Source organism: Phasianus colchicus, chromosome 10 (genome assembly GCF_987193195.1).
Source record: "Phasianus colchicus chromosome 10, bPhaCol1.hap1.1, whole genome shotgun sequence".
NCBI classification, from domain to species: Eukaryota; Metazoa; Chordata; class Aves; order Galliformes; family Phasianidae; genus Phasianus; species Phasianus colchicus.
The window spans coordinates 11,741,179-11,762,598 of NC_143445.1; the positions used below are offsets into that span (position 1 = coordinate 11,741,179).

General features: G+C 37.7%; 1 long non-coding RNA gene across 3 annotated transcripts in view; it reads left to right on the forward strand.

Moving 5' to 3' along the window:
- Window positions 1-7,401: 7,401 nt before the first annotated feature.
- The window catches only part of LOC149916606 (uncharacterized), an 83,810-nt gene continuing 69,791 nt past the window's right edge, over window positions 7,402-21,420 (forward strand). For all 3 annotated transcript variants that reach the window (XR_016469455.1, XR_016469454.1, XR_016469453.1), the window contains exon 1: window positions 7,402-7,447. This is a non-coding gene — a long non-coding RNA (uncharacterized LOC149916606). The remainder of the gene's footprint in view (window positions 7,448-21,420) is intronic.

The following is a 21,420-nucleotide window of genomic DNA, read 5'->3' on the forward strand; positions in this document are numbered from 1 at the left end:
ACTAGCTGCTGCAGCAGCGTGGGTAAAGCAGGGGCCAATGGTTTGATTTCACCAGCTCTAATTATTGTAGATCCTGAAAGAATGCTTTAAAGTGACTGAATCCTGAATATGGAGGTGTGACTAGTGTCCAAGTAAGATCTCAGTTTAGCTTTGAAAATTGTGTAGCTGCAGCTCTCTGGGAAATGGCTGTGAACGTGCTTACTTTACATATTGAAATGATAAATAGAAAGAAAAATAAATAGTTCATTTTAAGGCCACTGTGAAATCCTGAGGCTTATGAAGCACAGTAATTTCTAGAGGCACTGAATTTTGCTTCAGTACCAATATACTCGTTCTATAAAACTTAACACCTTGAATAACTGGTTGTGTCCTAGTTGCCCTTGTCACATTTCCTTCCCTGGTATAATTTAGCTATGCAGTCTAGCTTCTAATCTTCTTTTGTTTCAAAGAGAAGTGTGAATGTTCTCTAAGATATGACCAAATGGGACTCCCATACAGAAGAGATAACAGGCCTGGCTGCATCCGCCTTATCTGGAGGAATAAGTCGTCTTGGCAAATGAAATAAGGCTTCATGAAGTAAGATCTTGCAAAATAAAACACAGTAAGTTGTTAGACTTCATACATGGGTACAGTAATGTGAGAGAAGTCTACGTGGCAGACAGAGTTCTGATATTGCTGTCTTTGGAATTCTACTAATTGCTACATTCCCTTATGTTCGTCAGGATTCACTAGAAGTGAGAGGTTGCTGGTTTTGATGGAATTAACCAGAAACCTGAACTGAAGGGTGAGAAGACTCTAACATGGAGTTGTTGTAATGACTAATGAAATCAGAGTGAAGGCTGAATGACATTGATGTCTATAGATAAACAGTAGTGGGTCAAAATCTGAACAATACTATACCCCAGGAAATCACAGCTAAATTTAGGAGGGGGGAAAAAAAAAAGCCTGAAACTTGCCTGTCAAGTTGCATTTCTCTTACTGTTCACTGTTGTATCATCTGGTCTTTTTTTTGTTATTTTTTACTGTATTTACTTTTGAGCCTTAACAAGATAGGCAGTATTATTATGTTGATGCATTGAGGTAGAAGAAATATAGAAATTATTGTGTGAAAGTGGTTGACAGCATAACTTTTCTGATGTTCTAAACCCTTAACAAAAATCGTAGGTACCGGAAACTCCTTTCTAGCTCTTGCCAGCTCACAGTTTCATCTATCAGATTTCCCTCTGGGCCACAGCACCAGTATTCTGTGGCTGTCCCTTCTCTCAATTCCTATGACTTCTCTTTCACACTTGGGCTCTATCATGAAAAAAATCAGGAAAGAAAAATCAGCATGATTTTTCTGCCTACAAGTGTCTTACTGCTGGGTTGTCCTGTGCATCTCTCTTTGGTGACACATAACTGTCTTTTGGTTGTGGCAGACACTGTTGTTAAAACAGTCTGGTTCTAAATAAAATTTTTAAAGCCTCAATAAAATTATTTTGAAAAAACAAAACAACTGCTGATGTAAAAGAGGATAAAATGTTGGACTGCTGAATGAATCACGCCCAGCTTAGTTTTAGGAAAAGATCTGTTCACAGTGGCATTCAAGCACACATTACTGTGCTTTACTGAAGTCAGAGTTGCAGAGAACTGCTTTTCAAATTACACTAAATTATATAAATCACTCACACATGGCTGTGGAGCATAAGTCAGCTTTTTGAGATGCTGGCCTTCTAAAATAAACAAGACTAAACCCCAGAGGGAAGAACACCCACATTCCTTTCATTCTTTCTCCATATTTTAGGCAGAGAATTCTTCTGCAGCCAAGTCTTGGTGATTTGGAGAATGGGGAATTCATTCATGCTCACCTCATCAAAAAACTTTTGTTGATATTTTGTACTTGTGGAGGAATGGCACAGGCCTGCAGGCTAGAAGACCTGAACATGTCTCTTTTGCCTACTATAGGTGAAAGAAATGTACTTTCACATCAGACTTTTTCTTTAGGATGAATGTAGATTTCAAATCAAAATGACATTCTTGGAGATTTCTTTTTCTGAGCCAAGCACTTGAGGCTATCTCTGCTTGTCTGAGTAATGAACCGTGAGGTACGCCAGAATCTTAAACACAAACTTAAGTGGTCTGCTGAAGTTTGGGATTAATCACATGCCTTCAACTGAATGTGTGCTTACTTGCTTTATGGTGTTGCTGATCAAGGATCATCCCATCCCTATACTTTTTGCTAAAAACGTCTACAAAATAGTTCTGTGACTGACTTTCCACAGTTAGCTGAAATGAATATTCTAAAATCCTTATCAACATAATGAATCTCCTTCTCATATAGTGCAGACTTTTATTAGGAAAATGTAATCGTATGTCTTTCCTTACTCAAGGCTGATGATTCTGCAAGCATAGACAAGATGAATGTGCGTCATTCTCTCTGGGATTCTGTGCATTCCTTGTTTCTCACAGCTCCCTCACTTTTAGGACGGACATACATTTAATCGCAGCATTGCTGTCAGTCATACTTAGTCATGCTTGGAGACATAACTTTGGCTAGTAACTAATTATGCTCTGATTTTGTTAATGAATTCTTCTTCAGGACATCTTAATATATATTCCTCTGTAATATCTCACTCTGTACCTGTGCACTAGTCACACATAAGTAATTATCTTTAGTGGGCTGTTATTTATGGCAAGCTTGAAAATAAGATGGCTAAATTCTTTAAGGCAGCATTCCCTAAGGTTAGGATCCCTACCTTCCATGGACTTCATGGCAAATTGTATCTGGTAGAACTGCTAAGCAGCTTATAATATCAGTGCTTTCTATGCAGATCTCCACATATTGTGTAAAGTAAGTATTTTTCTCTTCATTTTTAGAAGAGCAACTGAAGGATAGCAGTGATTTAACTTGCAGTAGAGCACAGGGACTTGAGTAGCATCTTTCTAATTGTCTCAAGCCAGGAAGTCACACTGCAGTCTTGTTCACCTTTTATTTGGTGGAGGAATTTCACTGTGCTGAATGGTGCATTGGTGCAGAAGGAGCACTAAAATTTTCTTCGTTTTTTGTCCAGCATCTAGCCAGGAAACAAACAGTCTGGCAGGAGTTGCTTTCTTCTGTGTGCAGGCAGACTGCAGCCTTCATAGGAGAATGAATACTTTTTTATTCTTCTATGGAAATTTATCTCAAGTTTCCAACCTATGAATATAAACATTAGTTGAGAAAATGAAAGATTTTCTTATTGATAAGCCGTGAAATTAAATTCTCCTTTGATCTTTGCTGGAAATGATCATACACACAGCTTTCTACGTGTATGGAAAATTACTTGCATTAAACATGAAGAAAATAAAACAAAAGCTATGACTGTTTTCCTAGAGAATAATGGTGTCACGTTATGCTTTATCATTATAATTTATCTATGCATTGTGTTGAAAATAAATCCTTTTAAAGGCTTTTGTGAGGAATAATTAAATAGATGAAAAGTGCCATTACTAAAAGTAATCAACAGAGTCTTTTGTTAGTTGTCAGATCCAAAACCTGTTAAGATGGTAAAATGGCTTATACTGATTTCAACTGGCTTTCATTGCCATATAATCAAGAGTGTTCCACAAAAAGGCTGTTACGTTGTTTTTTCTCTACCATAGGATATGGCATGTAAAATATTGGAAATTAGAGTAAGGAACAAAGAAGCCTACAAACCAAGTCTTAATATCAGTCATGATGTAGAGCCAAATTGTAAATGGCATTTAGATGTTGAAAGACCAGGTAAGAAAACCAGTAATCTCTGTTTTCTTGTATGATAAAAAGAATTGCAAATCTATGTTTTGAAATCTGTCTATACACTCAAAATCTGGCTCCTAGAAAAAATCGCATTTGCTTTTGAAAATCAAATGTGCATTATTTAGTCATTAAGCCACTGAGGTATCTTTGCAAATACTACCTGGAAAAATAACTTCTATGATACCTTTTATATTATCAGTAACTGCAATTTGCAGAGTTCAGTCAAACTAGGACCACTCAAATGTGAGTGGTCAGCAATGATTCTGGGGTTCATGGCAGTAAAGTAATGTGATTTCAAAATCATCCAAAGCAGAAATTGTTTGTTCTATTTTGATGAATACAATTGTTATGCTGAATGAGTTATGTTGTAAGAAAAAGGTAAACAAAATATTTTAAAAGGTTTTGGGAGAAACAGCAAAAAAAAAAACACAACAAAACAAATTAATAAAGATGTTAGTAACATAATAGAAAACTTAAGAGCTGTTACGTGAAGCAGAATAAATTGGTTTTTTCCAAGTAATTTAGAATCAAAATACAGCTGGTAAGGGAAATATACCTACCAAATCAGTGCAACTAAGAAGCTATGTAAGACAAAATTTTAACATGTCTTGGAAAACACCTTAAGAAAAATCTCTATCATCTTTAGGAACTGAGCAAAATATACCATTTTTCCTGTACATCTGAGGTGGCATTTGAAGTTTGTGTAAGTGCTTTGTTGTTTCAGAGCTGAAAATTTGGAACCTAGAAAGCTGGAGTGTGTAATAAAATGCTACCATTTATGGAAGATGTGTTCGTGTTATCAGGTATTCCAAATGGCTCCTGGGTACAAAGTTTAGTTAAATAGTCAGTGTAAAAGTAATTTAATCTTTAAAACTGTGGAATGAGGAAAAAGCTGTCAAATGGCCAAGATGAATGCAATTCTCTTTTGGTAGTCTTTTTCAGACACAGTGTAGGATTTTTGTATACTGTCTTAATACCTGTAATTTATAAGATGCAGTTCAATTGTCTTAATCTCCTATTGTGAACCCATGCAACTAAAAGACCTTTGCTTCCTGTCAGTGTGCACAATTTACTGCAGTCACATTAATGAGTCGGGAAACATTAAAGACTCTATAGTGTTCAAATACTTTCTACGCCAAGAATGCCCGATTATTAGTAAGCAAAGATTATGTTTAAGCTTTCTGAAATGACTTGATTCTCAAGGTAAATTGTTTTACAGTGGAATCCTGTATTTTCCAAAAGTGGGCTGGTCTATATGTACCTAACAAACCTGGCATAATGAATACAATGTAGTTTACAAAGATAGGTGCACATATACAATGTCAGGCACACAGAAAAAGTATGAAACTTTATATACTTTCATTCTGTTTTACTGATGCATCTGAAAGCAAGTCATTTGCTGCAAAAGCTTGATCAGTTAAGCCAGTAGAGGCTCTTTTGCCACTATCTCTTGCCTCAAATGAGTTTTATAATCTTAAGAGGATTTATAAAAACTTTTAAGATCTTTGTAAGCTTAAAAATAAGCAAGTGCTAAGAAGAATGTCATAACCTCAGCTACCCACAATTGGCAGCTTGTAAACTCCAAAATCTAGTTAAAAGGGTTGAATTCTGTAGAGAGGCTTGTTGTTACCTGTTAGCATTTATCAGCCATAACTGCATAAACACAGCATACTTACTGGAAAAGTGAATGCAAATTACCTTTGCTATGGAAGACTAATCATTAGACCTCAGAGGAAAGAAAAATAATTACTTCTGTGCTAACTTCTCTGTTATCTTTTTTTCTTTCCTTCCAGGTTGGGAAAATGGGAGAAGACCACACTGAGTGAACTTGGAACTAAATTTGTAGTGACTATAAGTGTAAACAAGCAACTGGCTCCCATCCCATGCTGTCAGGAGTCTGTAGTATGTTTTACCTTAGTCAGCATAACACAGCTGCCTGGTCAAGTTCATTAAAAATAGATCTAAAACCTAATATAAATGTTCTGCATCTCACGCACAGAATCTTAAAGAATACTAAAGGATCCTGCTGAAATCTTGGGTGTTTATTCTTTAAAACTGAATGGATGTTGATTGCTGGATGCTCTGTGATGAATACTAAATGGCTTGGATTAAGAACTGGCTAAAAATTATAATTGATGTGTGAGGAAAAATAACTAGTTAAGTTTTTAATAACACCAATGGAAACAATGTAGCATTCCAGAGAACTTTGGAAGCTGCTAGAGTCCAAAATACCAGTACCTTCTGTGGGCCTTTCCACTTGAAGGATGGCAAAGTGGTGAAACTTGACCACAGTTTTAGAGCAAATCTGTGAGGTCTTACTACCACAGAATTTCAGCACCAATTTCAGCAATTAAAATGTTTAATTAAGTTTGAAAGCCAGTTGATTTTCATCATTCACCAAGCAACAGAAATAAAATGCGTTCTTGTCATTTCTCTATCCATGAGAAAAGTGGGAAGTGCCATCCCTACAGCAAATTACCTTGCAGACATGCTTGTAATTAAAGCATAGTAACCTCCTCTGTCTCTTCTTCAGCTCAGGACAGAGGGTGTAGCCTCTCTAATGTGCCTCTTTCCTAACTAGGGCACAAGAACAAGCATAATCGTTATGTTTAGCAGTGGTTGACAGTATTGATGCTTGTGGCTGCACTGCAGTTATCTTTAGAACTTGTAGCAGAAATGACCTACCTAATTTCCCAGACATCCTTTCCTTAAGGGCTGGGTAGATCTGGATGTCTCTGTGTGAAAAATCATGTGTATTATCTAATTCTGCAGGTAGCTGAAGGGACTAAATTTATATCTTCCAGCCTGCTGTCCTCTATATAGACTGAACTATGCTGACAGGAACTACTGAAAGCTACAACGTGATGCAGTTATTGCTCAGCTTTATAACTTTGCAAAATGCTTTAGAACAGCAAGTGAAATATCTAGTTAATATTTTAGAGAAAATGCTTACCTCAAATATAGTGTACTTTAGAGAATTAACTAACTTTGATTTCATTGTAAAAAAAAAAAAAAAAAAAAACCCTCTAAAATCTTTAATAACCTCAAAGATTGAAGACTTCAGTTTTACTCTATTAAAATGCTGACTGAGCCTTTCCTCAGGATCAGTTCAAAAGCAACAGCACAACTTGCTTTGATCAGAGACATCATCCTAATTATTTTATGCTTCTAGCAAAGTCTGCATTGCCTTGATAACTGCAATTGGCAAATTTTACCCTTCTTTCCTCCATCATACTACAAAAAATACTTTACACATATAATTCATGTGCTATGATAAATGATCTCCTACACTTCATGGTCTTGCCTCTGACTAGGAGACTAAGGTTTACAGTATACTGATGGAAAGTACTTCATTGCTACATGTTTGGAAGAAAGCAAAGGAAAGAAAAGGCAGTGCTTCCTATGTGTTGTATACTTGGGTCAACCACCTCAGATTTCTGAAAATTGCAAATTATATATGTGTATGGTAACAGTTAAGTCATGGTCTGATCCACTGATTGAGCACCTGGGGAAAGGACCCACACAGCCCTGGGAGAACAGGTGAAAGCAATTCAGGTGTGAGCAGAGGGGATGGAGCCTGGCTGCACCTCTCTAAGAGCTCATTTAAGGGCTGACTGCCACTGGGGAGGAATCTTTGGTTAGAAATCCTCCCTTGTGGAGTATTTCCTGTGAGCCCAGATGCTCAGACAGGTGAGTACCTTTCTTTTCCTTTGTAACACTGTTCCATCTGCGCTAGTCACTTTGCTATTCCACTTCTGTGTTGTCCTTCTGCCATGTTAATCAATTGTAACAACATAACATTTTTATTTTATGTCTAACAGCTACCTTCAAATCTAGCAGGTCATACTATGCAATAGGCAATTAATTACACATAGAAGGGAAGAGAGTGAAGCCTCTTCTCTGAAAGGAAAACAAAATGTTATACAGTTTAATGCTCCATGATAGGATGAAATACCTGGCAATAGTTTCCTACTTTTAGAATCCTTACAAAAGCCTCCAAACACCCCATCTTTTGTGACTGGGCTAAAAGAGAAGTTGTGTAACACACACCTGATCTACTCGTTCCTTTCTTAACTATGAGTCTTCTGCAGATGAGACAGCCCCATGTAATGCTTTAGAGAAACTGAATTGATTCCAAATCCTGCCAACTGTAGTAGAGGAGAAAGAATGTATAGTATCACAAATCCTCACATAAATAATGAGAGTTGAATCATTTGCATGTATGTACTGGAAGAAGCGTTTATTTTGTATGTCATCTATTCTGATGAGAATTGCCTGGATTTTCATAGGGGACCTTATCGTCACGTTCTCTGCCCTGGCATGTTACTGTATTGTTACTGCTGGGTCTTTCTAGCTTTCTCTTTCCCAGTTCCTCTCGCCACTTTTCTTCGTGACTCTTTCTTAAATTGGATGACAAAGCTACAGAAAACAGAAATTTTTCTTCTCTTGTTTCTCATACATGATGTTAAATTACTAAAAGCAAGTGGGCAATTACAGAAAGAATATCTTTAGTCCAGGGTAGAAATTGTATATTCAAAGCATTTTACTGCCAGGTTGTATAAAGAGCCATAATTGTTCACATAGCTTCCAAAATTTCAGTTCCTTATTGTCTAACCAAAACGGAAGGTTTGCATGAGATGATGCTGCGGTGGTACTTCTTGCTAAATTTCAGTTTCTCCTGATTGAAATTTTAAATGTATTATTTTTTCCTTTTTTTTTTTTTTTTTTTTTTTTTCCTTAATGGAATGGTAAAATATGATTAACTTAAATCTTTCTTGAAATTGACTCATATACTGAAGCATATGCTTTTCTAAATGTTTCAGCTTGGGGTAAACAGCCAGCAGTGGAGGAAATTCCTATTAATGGTCAATATCTTTAAAGTAAAAAACTAAAAATAGGTCTTATCACAGAAGGCTTTGTGTATGGGAAATGCTGAGTCATAGCTTGAAGCAGTGATTGAGCACCTGGAGAGAAAGTAGAGCCAACCCAGGAGAGCTCAGGTGCATGCAGTGCACCTGAGTGCCAAGAAGGGGTGGATCCAGGATCTGCCTCTTCCTAGACCTCATTTAAGGGTTGGCAGTGGAGGCAAGAGCATCTTGTCTAGTGATCTCAGTCTAATCTATAAGTAGTGAGTTAGATCAACTGGCTCACTGACAGCAAATACGAAGGCAAAAAAAAAAAGGACCCCAGAGAACTGGAAAAAAATCTTTTTTATTTTCCTGGAAGGATACCCGTGTAGTTACTACGCTGCAGTGTAAAGACCAAATTACTACTACTTTGACTTACTGAATTTCATCTCAAAGAAACTTTAATGTTACCCTTCAAGTGGTGGTAGATGAGGTTAAGAACATCACTGTACCTAAAATCTACAGCACCAAATCAGAATGAGCCAATGATTTTCTGGTTATCCCATTTGTTTGCCTTTACCAAAAACCCTATTCACCTTGCTACTTTATTTTACAATGTTAATTCACTGTTAAAATTTTTATGTAGTTATCTGTCATTTTGGCTTTCATGGTGTGAACTGTTTTCAAGTTCTTAGTATTTATGACTTGAGTAGAAATAGTTTCTCAAAAGATATGAGTAGAGTATGTTATGAAGTAGGAATGACTGCCTAAGTGTGTTGTTTTGTATTCTAGAAGAGCTCTTTTTATTTTTTTCTCAAAAGTCTCAAACCTAAACGTGGGTATACTATTTCTGTAGAAGAAGGTATCAGTGAATCACTGAAGCTTTTTATTTTGGCATGGAGTTTTATCAGGTGTAACCTGCTTATATATAAATAGCTATTCCTGATCCTTGCTAGTGCTGTAAACATCACTTGAGATAAGAAAGTCAGACTGGATATTTTCATTTTCAACTCTATCGCTGCTAGTTAGAGCACAAAAAAGTTAGTTTACACCCTTTCCTCATATAAATTGCTTTGCCCATTTTATTTCTTCTTGAAAAACATATTTGGACAAAGTTGTCCAAATCTATTAGCTATCAACAGGAAATGCACAGGTGTAATCAAGGACAGTCTGGCCTGAAGCAATTCATACTTTGGATGATAACACATGAATACATAATCAACACATGACTTGAACATCTGTCTTTTACTGTTACTTACTGAACAAACATTCATTTTTAGCATCACAAACCAATGTGCATGCCACCGCTTCAATAGCATTGAAGGAAAGTTTTAGTACAAACAGAAGAAATATTCAGTCACAGTAAACAGAAGGATTCTCTTTATCTTCTAGATTAATTCCCTGACCGTAGAAGGTTACTATATATTGACTTGAATGTTTTGGTTAGTCACATTTTAAATTCTCCAAGCAAGGAGGCATTCACTGTTTTCACTTTTGTTTTAATATCTTCTGCAAGAAGGAGCTCACAGCTTCCCTATATTTTTTTTCAATTTTACATTAGCTGAATTTCTGCATGGCATGGGAAGCAGTGGACTAAAAACTCACTGTGTGCTCTCACTCAAGTCGCAGTTAAAGCACAGGGGTTTGGTGTCTCTGAGTGCTTTCAGGAATCAAATTCTTTTAAAAGGAATGCAACATCTACAAATGATATTTGTCGTCTTATAGTCTCTAATCCCATTTAGTGTATTCACCTAAAGCACATCTTGCTGAGAAAATTACTTTTTATCCAAAATAAGCTCAGCAGCTTTTCAGACTACTTAAAGAGGCAGCCTGAGATGTCTTTTCAGTTAAACTCAAGTGATGGGTACCTGAGAAGTAATGACTATTTCAAACACAGTTATCATTCAGAGACTGGTTTATCCCTTGGAGTTTCCTTCAGGAGAAGGGGTGGTAATTTGTGCTTGTAGAATCAGTCTGCTGAAGGAGGGGTTAACACCTTTGTGATTGTGGCAGCTGTGTAACTGATTTCTGCCAGAGATTTTTTGGGAGAGAAGGTTCAGATTCTGTATTGGCTCTGCTTCTGTTCAGTTGGATAGCACTAATGAAGGAGATACGGTGTAGTTTCAGGTAAGACTTAGTCTGAGAAAGATTTTGCCTTTTGCTGTTGTGTGATATGCTTTGTATGCGGAGATTTAATGTTTTGTGGTAAATTCTCTTGATAATTATCAGCTGACATAAAGCACAGCATGTTGGCCTGCGGCTCCTCAGGTGTTGTCTGTAGGACTTTTTTCTACTCACCAGAGGTTCACCTGTGGGTTAGGCAAGTCCATTTGTCACTGCCTTCACTCCTTTGTTTTACCTCTCTGAGCAGTTCTGACAGTAGCTTACAGATGTTATCTAAAACTTAGCAGAAATAGCTAATGGGGTTATCACAGAGACTGTTTTTTTCTGGGCTGTGTCACCTTTATAGCTTTTGCTGGCCTTGACACAAGAGAAGTGTTGAGGGTGTTTTTGTGCACTGAGTTTTCTTCGTTTGCCCATGAAAGAGGTGAGCTAGAGCTTAACTCTTGAGTTGAGGAGGATCTTATTAATAAGGTCTACATTAATCTTTTTGAAAAGTATGCTGTGTACCTCAGTGTACTTCTATTGGATCCAAATCAATCATTTTTACTATAGACTGTAATACGTTTTAAATATAGCAAGAACCTACCCAGCACGTGAAGAGGCAAACTGACTTCTGCCAGCACGCTTCAACTGTATATTAGTGAGATTGCTCTTGCAAAAAAAAAAAAAGCTAGCTCAGCAAAGTGGAAAAATGATGTTTTGTCAATTCTGTACTGGATATGTCTATCCTTATTACACGTATAAGGTCGCATGAGAAATAAATTTTGAGCAAGTACAATGTATGATGGCAGAAAGCCAGTCAATCATTTCTAATCATCATATTATGTTTGACAATATCTTTAGAAGCATTTTTTATGATGAGAGTGAAAGGAAATTTCCTACCACAGTATCTACTAGCTGCTCTGCTTTTAGAGGTCTGGTAAGGATAATATGATACTGGGTTTGAAAGATAAGCATCTGGTGTTTTTGTTTGTTTTGCTTATTGTTGTTTTTTTCTGCTGTTGTTTGTTTGCTTTAAATGGAAGAAATAATTCGATCAGCGTGGTACTTTTCCTGAGAGTGTTTTGGGAAGCAAGTTTGTTAGAAAAACACTTGTTAAGCTTCACAGAAGCAGAAAATCAATTTGTTTGCGTACCTTAAGGGTGGTTGTTGTTATTTGTGATGTATGTGCTTAATTGCCCATGTCACTCCATCATTTCTGTTGCCACTTGGTTAAAGATACTATCTTCTTTAAGTAAGTTTAGTTTATTTGCCCAGAAGATTTCAAAGTCAATTACTACTTAAAATACGTACTAAATGCAGTTCTGCTTTATGTTGTATAGGATTGATCTTATATTGTCTGCTGGACCCTTTAGTGGAGTATTTTATGGACTGCATAGGGGAGATCAAGGTCAATAAAGACAATGGTCATGTGTCTCTTTTGCCTTTTCTCTTGTTCTCTCATCAGCTACTTGCTTGAGCTTCCCCTCCAGAATATTCTCATTAATATCTTCCAAGTCTTGTTTTCCTTCTTCAAAATCAGTCTGAAAATCTATCTGCACTGCAAACATCATGAGTCATAATAGTGATTTAAGCTCTTCTAAGGAATAATTTTAGATTTCTGATTCTTTGTGTATGGAACTGTATGTTATTTTACCTTTGTTAAAGTGCTGTAAGAAATGTTATTACATAGTGCAAAAAGCAAATTCTGTTCCTACTGAAGTGAGGAAGTGAGGCTGCTTCAAGGGATACAGTTCAACAATACAGAAAAACTTGTAGATCAGATCAGTATTAAACTGCGGTAGAGGGTATTGTATGTATGTATATTGCTCTGTTCTTAATGGCATTGTCAAGGTCAGGGTACCGTTCAGATCTTGAAAAGCATTGATCTTAGGTGTCTGACTTCTTGTGGGTGTGAGGAAAAGTGTTTCAGTTATCACCTGTTGATATGTGATTTACAGGAATGAAATGTGGGGTGAATTGCTGAACTAGAGCCTGTGTGATTGTGAATGAGTTTTCTAGTAGCAGTTTCCTATCAAGACTTTTCCTTTTCGAGATATGATCTGGGCTAGTTACTTTTTTGTATGTAATGCTGGGACCTTGCTTGCATGCTGGCTGTTTGGATGTAGACATTGTATATAGATCTACTTAAAAGCTGAACTGTGAAATATGCAAAAAAAACCAAAAAAAGTCTGTATAAAGGGCATTTCTTCACTGGTATTGAAAGGACTGTGTAACCTCACTGTGCTATTCTACAGAACTGAGTGAAGTCAAATCACAGTGCTGCACAGAGTTTTTAATATGAAAAGAGGAAAAATTGTGACATACTTATAGGAATATTATTACTGTTTAAAAACAAAACAACCTACTTTCTACCTTGCTTTTGTCTGCTGATCTTACTGTGCATTTTCCTATTAATCCACCTTCTCTTCAAAGAGTATACTTAATGAAGCTTAAAGAACTCTCATGGGAAAGTTCATGTTTTGTTTCAGGCTTGAGGTTTATTTTTGTACCAGATAACAAATTTCTGTCTTATTTCAGGTAAGCACAAAATTGGAGCAGGAAAAGAGAAAATGCCCCTGCTGTACAGTTTAAAAAAACAAAAAACTAACAAACAAAAACAACAACAACAACCACAAGAAATAAGCAAAATAAATATGTATTTAAATACTCTATTGATTAACCCTCTTCATAATCTGTGACAGCTTAATCTCACAAGCCACTTGTGCAATGACTCGACTAGTTTCTGGATTGGCAAACTTACCTTGAAGGTTCATTGCTTTTTAAGATTTGCAGTAAGAGTTGAGTCAGCAGCTACATACCTTGAAAGGCAGAGTGATGAGTTTAGTATGCTTTAAAGGGCACTGACAATCTGTTGAAGAAACAGTGTTCTTCTCAGATTTACCTATTCATCCAAATCAGCCTTTTTGGCCTTGTTGTTAACTCTATCCTACCTCTTGGCAATTGGGGATCTGAGTCAGCTCTGCTTTGTGCTGCTTTTCTTGTGTGCCGCTCGTGAGACTGCACGTCAGTGAGGGGTACTCTTTGACAATGTACCAATTAAAAAAAAAAAAGTTGGTAGTTAAGTAAGCAGATTCTGGAGATGATAACTTCTCTAGTAGCAATTTTGTTTTTCCAGAATTTGATAACTAAGTGGCTGAAAAAGAAATATTTTAAGAAATCCTTGATTAATAAATGTCTGTGTGGTTCATGGATCCACTTGGTTGCAGGTCACTTCAAGGAGCCATTACTTCTAACACAAGCTGGCTAACCATTTACATGCAGTTTTTTCTATCTAGATCCTCTAGAGGAAATAGCTTGTTTTCTCCAAACTATTTGCACGACTCTATTGACTAATGTTTGCTAGCACACTGCTTCTAAAAAAATGTCATAGGTCTGCTTTTTCCCTCTGTTTGTTAGGACTTTTTCAAACACTTCTCATTCACTTACCTTAGTTTCTGATGTGGCTACTGCATGTTCCTCCTCTGGCTCCTGCTGAGTGAGACCCCTCCCTGTAGTTGTTCAGTGTTCCTCTTTCCATAGAAAAGTCCAGTTGTGAGCACACAGTTGCACTGTATGAAAGCACAGAAAATGACTGAAATGGATGGCCTAACACAATTATTGACAAAGATCAGAGGATTGTTGAGTGGCTTCTCTGCAGCATGGTTAGGTCCAGCAGTACTGGCCTTTGTCTCAGTTCCCCTGCCTGGACAGAGGATCACACAACTGCTTTCAGGAGCATATGGCTCCTCATCTCATGGCTGCTGGCCCTGAGCTATGGCTGGGGGTAAGAAAAGGCACGGTCCTGCCTTGCAGCAGTGAAGATTATCCTGAGGTGGGTGCTGAGGGAAGCAGCAAAGGGCAAGATGACATGGGGGAGGGAATAGTCTGAGGAATGACCCAGCTGGCTGGGAAACAGAGAGTGGGGTAGCCTGGGGGAAGGTGGGAAGGAATAGTCTGAGGAAGTGACCCTGGCAGTGTTCAGCACGTGTTTTGTGCATGCTTGTGTTGACTAGAGAGTGCTGACTTGGGAACAGGGATTGTGCAGTACCTTCCTCTGCTGTTGCTCAATATGGCTCTTGCTGTGGATGCTGCCTGCCACCTGCCCCAGCTATCAGCATGTGGCATGCCTCACCCTGTCTGCATGCAGTCTGGCAGCCCGGATCCTTGGGAATGGATGCTGTGAGTAGGTGCAAGGATGAGGATGGTCCTCATAAGAAGATTCCTCCCTGTCAGCACTGTGGTGGCCTGAGCGGGCCACCATGACTGGTCAGGAGCCCAGCTGAAGAGGGCAGTGGACTGCAACTTGTTGGGAGTGCTGGCAGGAGGAGGCTGGTGGTGTGTGTGAGGCCAACTTGGTGCCTTTTGGAGAAGGCCTTGAGGTAATTCATTTTATTTTCTTTAAAATAAAAGATGATGATGTGTGGAACGCACCTGTTTTGTGGGTGGAAATGGCGCCAAATTTTTTTACCTCATGACCCCCACAGCTGCCGCCTGCAGGTGTGCCTGAGGCTTCACTTTTTATTTCCCTTTTTTCCTCTTTTTTTAACACATTGCCTCAATATGAATGTACTTTTTTGGATGGGGGGGAAAAAGATGCTTTTTATTTTCAGTTTCATGTGAGAGTAGCAGCTTTACTGTCATGTCAAATATTAGTATACCTACCTGCTTCATTTTCTTCTTATGTATTCATGTGGTTTCTCTGGTCAGGATTTTGTTTCCAAACTATGGCAAATTAGGTTACGCTGCATTTCTTTTTGTCCCTGGCAAATGTAGTTTGGATGTTACTGCATGACCTGAAAAGTTAGGACAACTGTTGAGTGAAGGCATATGACTCTTCTAGGTGCTATAAAACAGAATGAAAGATACTTGATTATTTTCTGCTTGAATGATACTGCTGGGATCACTAGAGAGGTGATAATAAATTTTATTTCTTTGGAACTCCAACCAACTCCTGGCCCTTATGTTTTGCTTGTGGGTGGTGTTTTGCAAACAAGACACCTTTTGTATTTCATATCCTGTGCGTGTCCAATGGTAATCTATCTAGACTGCAATCTTGGGGTTTTGTTGCTTTTTCCTTAAGGCAATCTTGGACAGAATTTGTACAAAGAATATTAACAACTGCAACAAAACTCTCTCCTTCTGTTGAAATAGCTCAGAGTTCTGAGCTATTCTGAGCAGGCAGAGCACACATGGCAACCTTTTTCTTTTGAAATCTATAAAACAACTCTGGCAACATTGAAGTTATTATTAAGGGCTGGTGATCTTGTATATGACTTGAGCATAAATTTTACTGCCTGACCTCATATCGCATGGATAGTATGCATGGATAGCTCCAGTGGTCATGCCAAGTGTTGATCTCTAATATTAATTTTTTTGCTTTGAAGGCATGGTGAATATTGATAACCTGTCACATAGCTGGATGGTAAACTGTTATAAAGTTAAATTACATATTTTACTTTCTTCAAATTCTGTTTCACTTTCTAGTCTAATATTTCAGCTGCTGTGGCAAGGGTACAAATTCCCATACAGTACATGGTCCAAAGGGAAATTTCTTGGCACAGAGTTCATTGCAGTAATCCACTTTCCCTGGGGTGAAGTCAGGTAGCAGACCTGTGAGCAGCTTGCAGTTGGCTGTGTGAACCTAAGGAGAAACACCATGAGAAGCAGAGATGCAAACTGGAGGTGGGGAAGTGAGAGTAAAAGATGGGGAGTGCTAGATGCAGAAAGGATATTTGTAGGATATTTCTTCATTTGAATTTAATTTGAATATGTCCTGTGTAGTTCTGCAGTAAAAACCATTTGATCAGCAAATCTAATGCATCATATAAAGCTGGAGCTCTGTGTGAACTCTGCTACTCAACCAGCAGTGCAGATCTGAACAGCTTGAATACTGCAAGAGCTAGAACGTGGTGTGAGTTGACAGCTGTGATGATTATCTCATAGCAACTTTCTGCAGCATGATAGGACATAACCTTCTCTGCCAAATGACAGATTATGCTGTCCACAAATAGGCTAGAAAAGGAGCTACTAGTGAACAGATATAAGAAGATAGAGCTAAAATATAGAGCGCACCAATTGTATCCAGTCCTGTAACTTGAAAATCACTCTGAACCAGTTAGTCAATGGCTGCAGAGTAATAGTAGCTGAGTAATGCAGCCCAAGTGCTTTGTCTATACAATCTAGTCACAGGATGAATACCCTAAGGACAACTGAGGGGGAGCATCACTTTCAGCAGATGCAGTGTGTAGCTTCTCTCCTTCCTGCAGGGTTGCTTTGCCCACAGCATGTTGCCTTTGCTGCTTTTTACACAGAGCTGTATTGGCTCTTTCACGTACTAGCCCAGAGCCTGTCTTGTATAGAGCAGGGACTGGCAGCTCCTGCCTGCTTGTGCATTTGACTGAATATTGCTGCTTTCACACACATGGATAATATGAAACAAGTTCCATCTATGGCACTCCTAACCCTATGAGAATGCTACTGCAAGTAGCATTAACTTTGCCTCACCTACGCAACAGTGTCTGTAGTGAGAATAATGGTTTATCAGTGTAAGTCTGACAGTGATATGACTTGGTAAGAAAACTGTAAAACTAGTATCACAGCTGCAAACTTATAAATGTAGATCAGGCTGAACCCTTGTACTTTTGAAGGACTGTGAATACAAAGACCTTTTGGAGTCATTCAAAGTGTCTGTAGAGCACCTTTGGGGTTTTTGTCCAAATTTTTTTTATTGTTGTCAACACTGAGACATAGATGCTGAGCAGAAGAAAGCATAGGTTTTGGAAGACGTTCAGTGGCTGTTTGAAATGTAGCTAATAATGTGTGAAGCTCGCCTTGGGGATGCCAGCTTGCTGATGTGTTCTGAGTGCCCATTGAATGTGAGGAAGCTATTTACTCAATAGTTAGAAAAAGTCAGTCTGTCTTTTTGGGAAATGTTTGAATTTAAGGAAACAATGCTGTTACTTGGGACATGTGCTAGCTTGTTATTGTCTTACCTCCCTGTGATCAGGCATCTTCCACTGGTGTTTATGTAAGACAGCTATCCTTCTGAAGTGACAGTTACTTTGTTGTGGTTTAAAAGACTGTAAGATGCGGAGTGTTGGTCGTTTATACTCTGTGCACTTAAATTTAGAAACATTTTCTGACAGTGAATTTCTAAGTCTACAAATATTTTGTTGCTTTAAAAAGAAATCGCTAAATTCTATGAAAACACAGCCTGCTAAAGGCATGGCAAATTTGAGGCAAACTTTAAAATAGAAGGCAAAATGCCTTCTGGCATTTTACTATGAAGTAGTTCTTATTTCAGTTGTGACTCTTGTTGACTCTAACAGGAGTTGGATTTATTTGTATGTCAGGACTTCTGTAGTTCAATAGGCTCTGAGAAATCAAAGCATATGAAACAACTGTATGCATTTCATTTTATGCAGGGTTTGATAATTTATTTTTTCCAAGCATTGTACTTGCATTGAGATTTAAACTTTCGAAAATGAAAACTCACAGTCAAGAAAGAAGCTTTTGACTCCCTGTCTCTGTTTAAATATTACTACTCATTCTCTTATATATGGTTTGTGTTTCTCTGAAAGAAAAGCAGCTAGCCTCACTAGGTGGGTGCTGAGGTTGATAGGATTTTAAAGATGAAATTTGAACAGGGACAAGCATTTAGCTATGAGGGTGCAGCTGTGTTCCATTGCATTATGATGTTTCTTTTTGAATTTTGAGGTCATATATTGAAATCTTCCATATTTGAATGGAAAAACTGCTTTTCCCAGCTGTCATAAATATTTTGCATGGCTTGGCAAATGAATACAAAGGCAGACGTTTATTGCTATAAGAAATGTTGCATTCCAAAACTTAGTAGAACTGTTCTGATTTGCACTCACGATGAAGGCTGGCTTCAACTTTCTGGGAGTTTTCTTTCACTGGATTATTAGTTTTGTTTTTTGTTGTTTTTTTGGGTTTTTTTTTTCCCAGATTTTTGAGCAGAGAATACACAAACTAAACCCAGAAACCTTCAAATCTCTCTAGATTTTCAGAGTACAGGTGTGATAACTTTCTTCCAAGTGCTAAATTTGAAAATAAAGGTGTGTACCTCCATTTTGAATGTTCTTGAAGTAATCTGCCTATCAAACATACTGGCTGAAACTTATTTTAGAAGCATTGTGCGACTGTTCTGGGGAAGCTAGTATCGGGATGGTTTTGAAAGCAATTCTTTTCTAGTATCAAATACAAATGCATACTGCTTTTGAAACATCAGCTGCTAAGATATAGAAGTAAGGCTGTAAGAGGGTAAACATAAAGAGCACTATAGTGCAATATATTTCAACCTAATCCTAATCTGTCTGTCTGGATACAAGTGTCAAAATAATATCATTGTTATGTTTGCCAGAAACTGAAGTGCTGGGAAGTTTAGCTGGAATCTGAATTCTGGTGATTATTAGCACGTGCTGGCAACAACAGGATATAAATTGCTAGCAAGAAATTCTGCCACTAAAACAACAATTCTGTGAACTGAATATGCTTTGTTTTGCTCAGTAGAAAGCACTGTACTGGCTGTGTTTTCTACAGAGGATGTGGACTGCAACTCCTCTAAGGAAAATCAAAACAGGTAGGCTTGCCCTCTCTCTCCACCTCCTTCCCTTTTCCTCTCTCCAGTTTTGAAGCTTCAATAGAACAGTTCTGACTAGAAAACTAATTGAATGCCCATGCCATTTGAAGTGCCTCTAAGTTGTTTTTTTTGGGTTTTTGGAAGCTTGTTTGTCAACAACAAGCCTAAGTTTGCTGTTTTTTTTAATTGAAAGAGATCATATAGTATCATCTTGTCAAACTAATAGAAAAGTAGGAATGAGTTTGGAGGAGGGCAGGATTAGGAATGTGCATCAGATAAACTGCCTTAAACTTTCATGTATCTTCTAATATTGCATTCTGTCTTTGATATTAGCATCCGGTCAGACTCAGAATCTTACAGCGGTCATAGCAGAAGGCAATATTTTTTGCATGGATCTTATTCTATATACTAAGCAACAATCTTTTCTTATGCAGCTTTATAGATACTGTGGTAAAGTCTTAGTGGTCCCTGTAATTAGTGTTTCTACTTTTGCTTTTGATTGTTCTTGAGTTTTATAGCTTTACAGACAATTTCACAGTTACTAAATTTGTAGCTGATAAAATGAAAAAGTACTTTAACCTTTGTCCAGTGCAACTGTAAAGCACGAGATACATCTGTGTACACTTCCTTGATACCTGAACTACGTTGTACCTTGACTTTCAGGACTCTTGCAAAAATGCAGATTATGCACTCAGTCGTTGTCTTTATAAGGGCCATTTGTTTATATATACATTGCTTTTTTTTTTTTTCCACTGCCATGATGGTTATACATCCTCTGTCATGATTTTTTTTCTGCCAACTGTGCTGCTTCTGTTTCTTTCCATTTTCCCTCTCCCACAAATCCTTACTGTTGCAGCAGCGCTTCTGGCAATATTTCTCCTGTTGTCTTGCTTTAATAACATCACAACTTCCCTGGAGCAGTCCTGAGATGTGGACTTGTGACTTAGCTTGGTGTATTGAGGTCACACAACCATGCTGCCCACACCCTTCCTCCTCGGGGAGATGCAGTGTTGTCAAGGGCTGGAAATCTGCAGCTATCTGGTTGTGATTTCTGACCCAAAAAGAAGTACTTGCAGATCAGTGGGTTCTATATGCCACCTACACTGGTGCGTTTTCAGGTGTCATTTTAGGACTGGCTCCCAGAATTTTGTGGTATTCTTCAAATAAAAGCAGATGCTGTTACAGTGCTGAAAGATTTAATAATTTGAACTGTTCGTCACTCCAGAAGTTCTTTGCAGGTCATGAGAACCACCAGTACAACAAATTTGTTTCATCTAAGCACTGTTTTAGCAATTTTTAGGCCCACATTGGCAGTTTGTGTTTTTTTTGTTTTTTTTTTAACAATTAAAGGCTCTATGGAATTTTTGTAGGAAGAAATTTGATTTCTGGAAGAGATTCCAGCTCTATTATTTAACACCCATTCAAAAAAATTAGTGTTATGCAGAAAGGTGTATGGTGTTAAATTAATGCTTGTATATTTGTGTGAATTCATGATTTTTTTTTGTTTGTTTGTTTCTCATCCAGAAACTAGTGATGTGGCTTGATCCATAAAGCATTTAAGCAATGAGTAAGGTTAAAAATGTATATAGTTACTTGAGATCAACAGGGACTATCTCAGACTGAAATGCTTGTTTTTCTGGATTTGGTCCAGAGAGGGAAGCTGTAGAAGGCAGCCTTTAACTCCTGATGTATTCCTAAGAGGTGAAAATACCTCACTTGCCCTGGTGAAATTATCTCCTGTGCTTCCCAGGCCTTGTCATCTGTAAGTGGAGGTATAGCATAGTGATAATAGTATTCTCTTTGCAGTTCTGAAAATCTCTTCCTGTCCATAAGGGTTAATTCTATTTTTTAATTATTAAAAGCTTTTCATAGCAGATCTTCCATTGGGAGCGAGTTATTCAAAACTGCAGATACTGTTATGAAGTTGACAAAATCATTTGACCGCACTGATGATTAATTTATAAAGGGCTTAAAGGCATTAAACCAGTGACCTGGTAAAAATCATTGGTGTCAGATAAAGGAATGCCTATGTTAACAGAGCTGAGCCCTTTTAACAGCTTTTGGGTGAAAAGTTTGTGTTGAAAGAATAGTAAAAATGACGACATTCT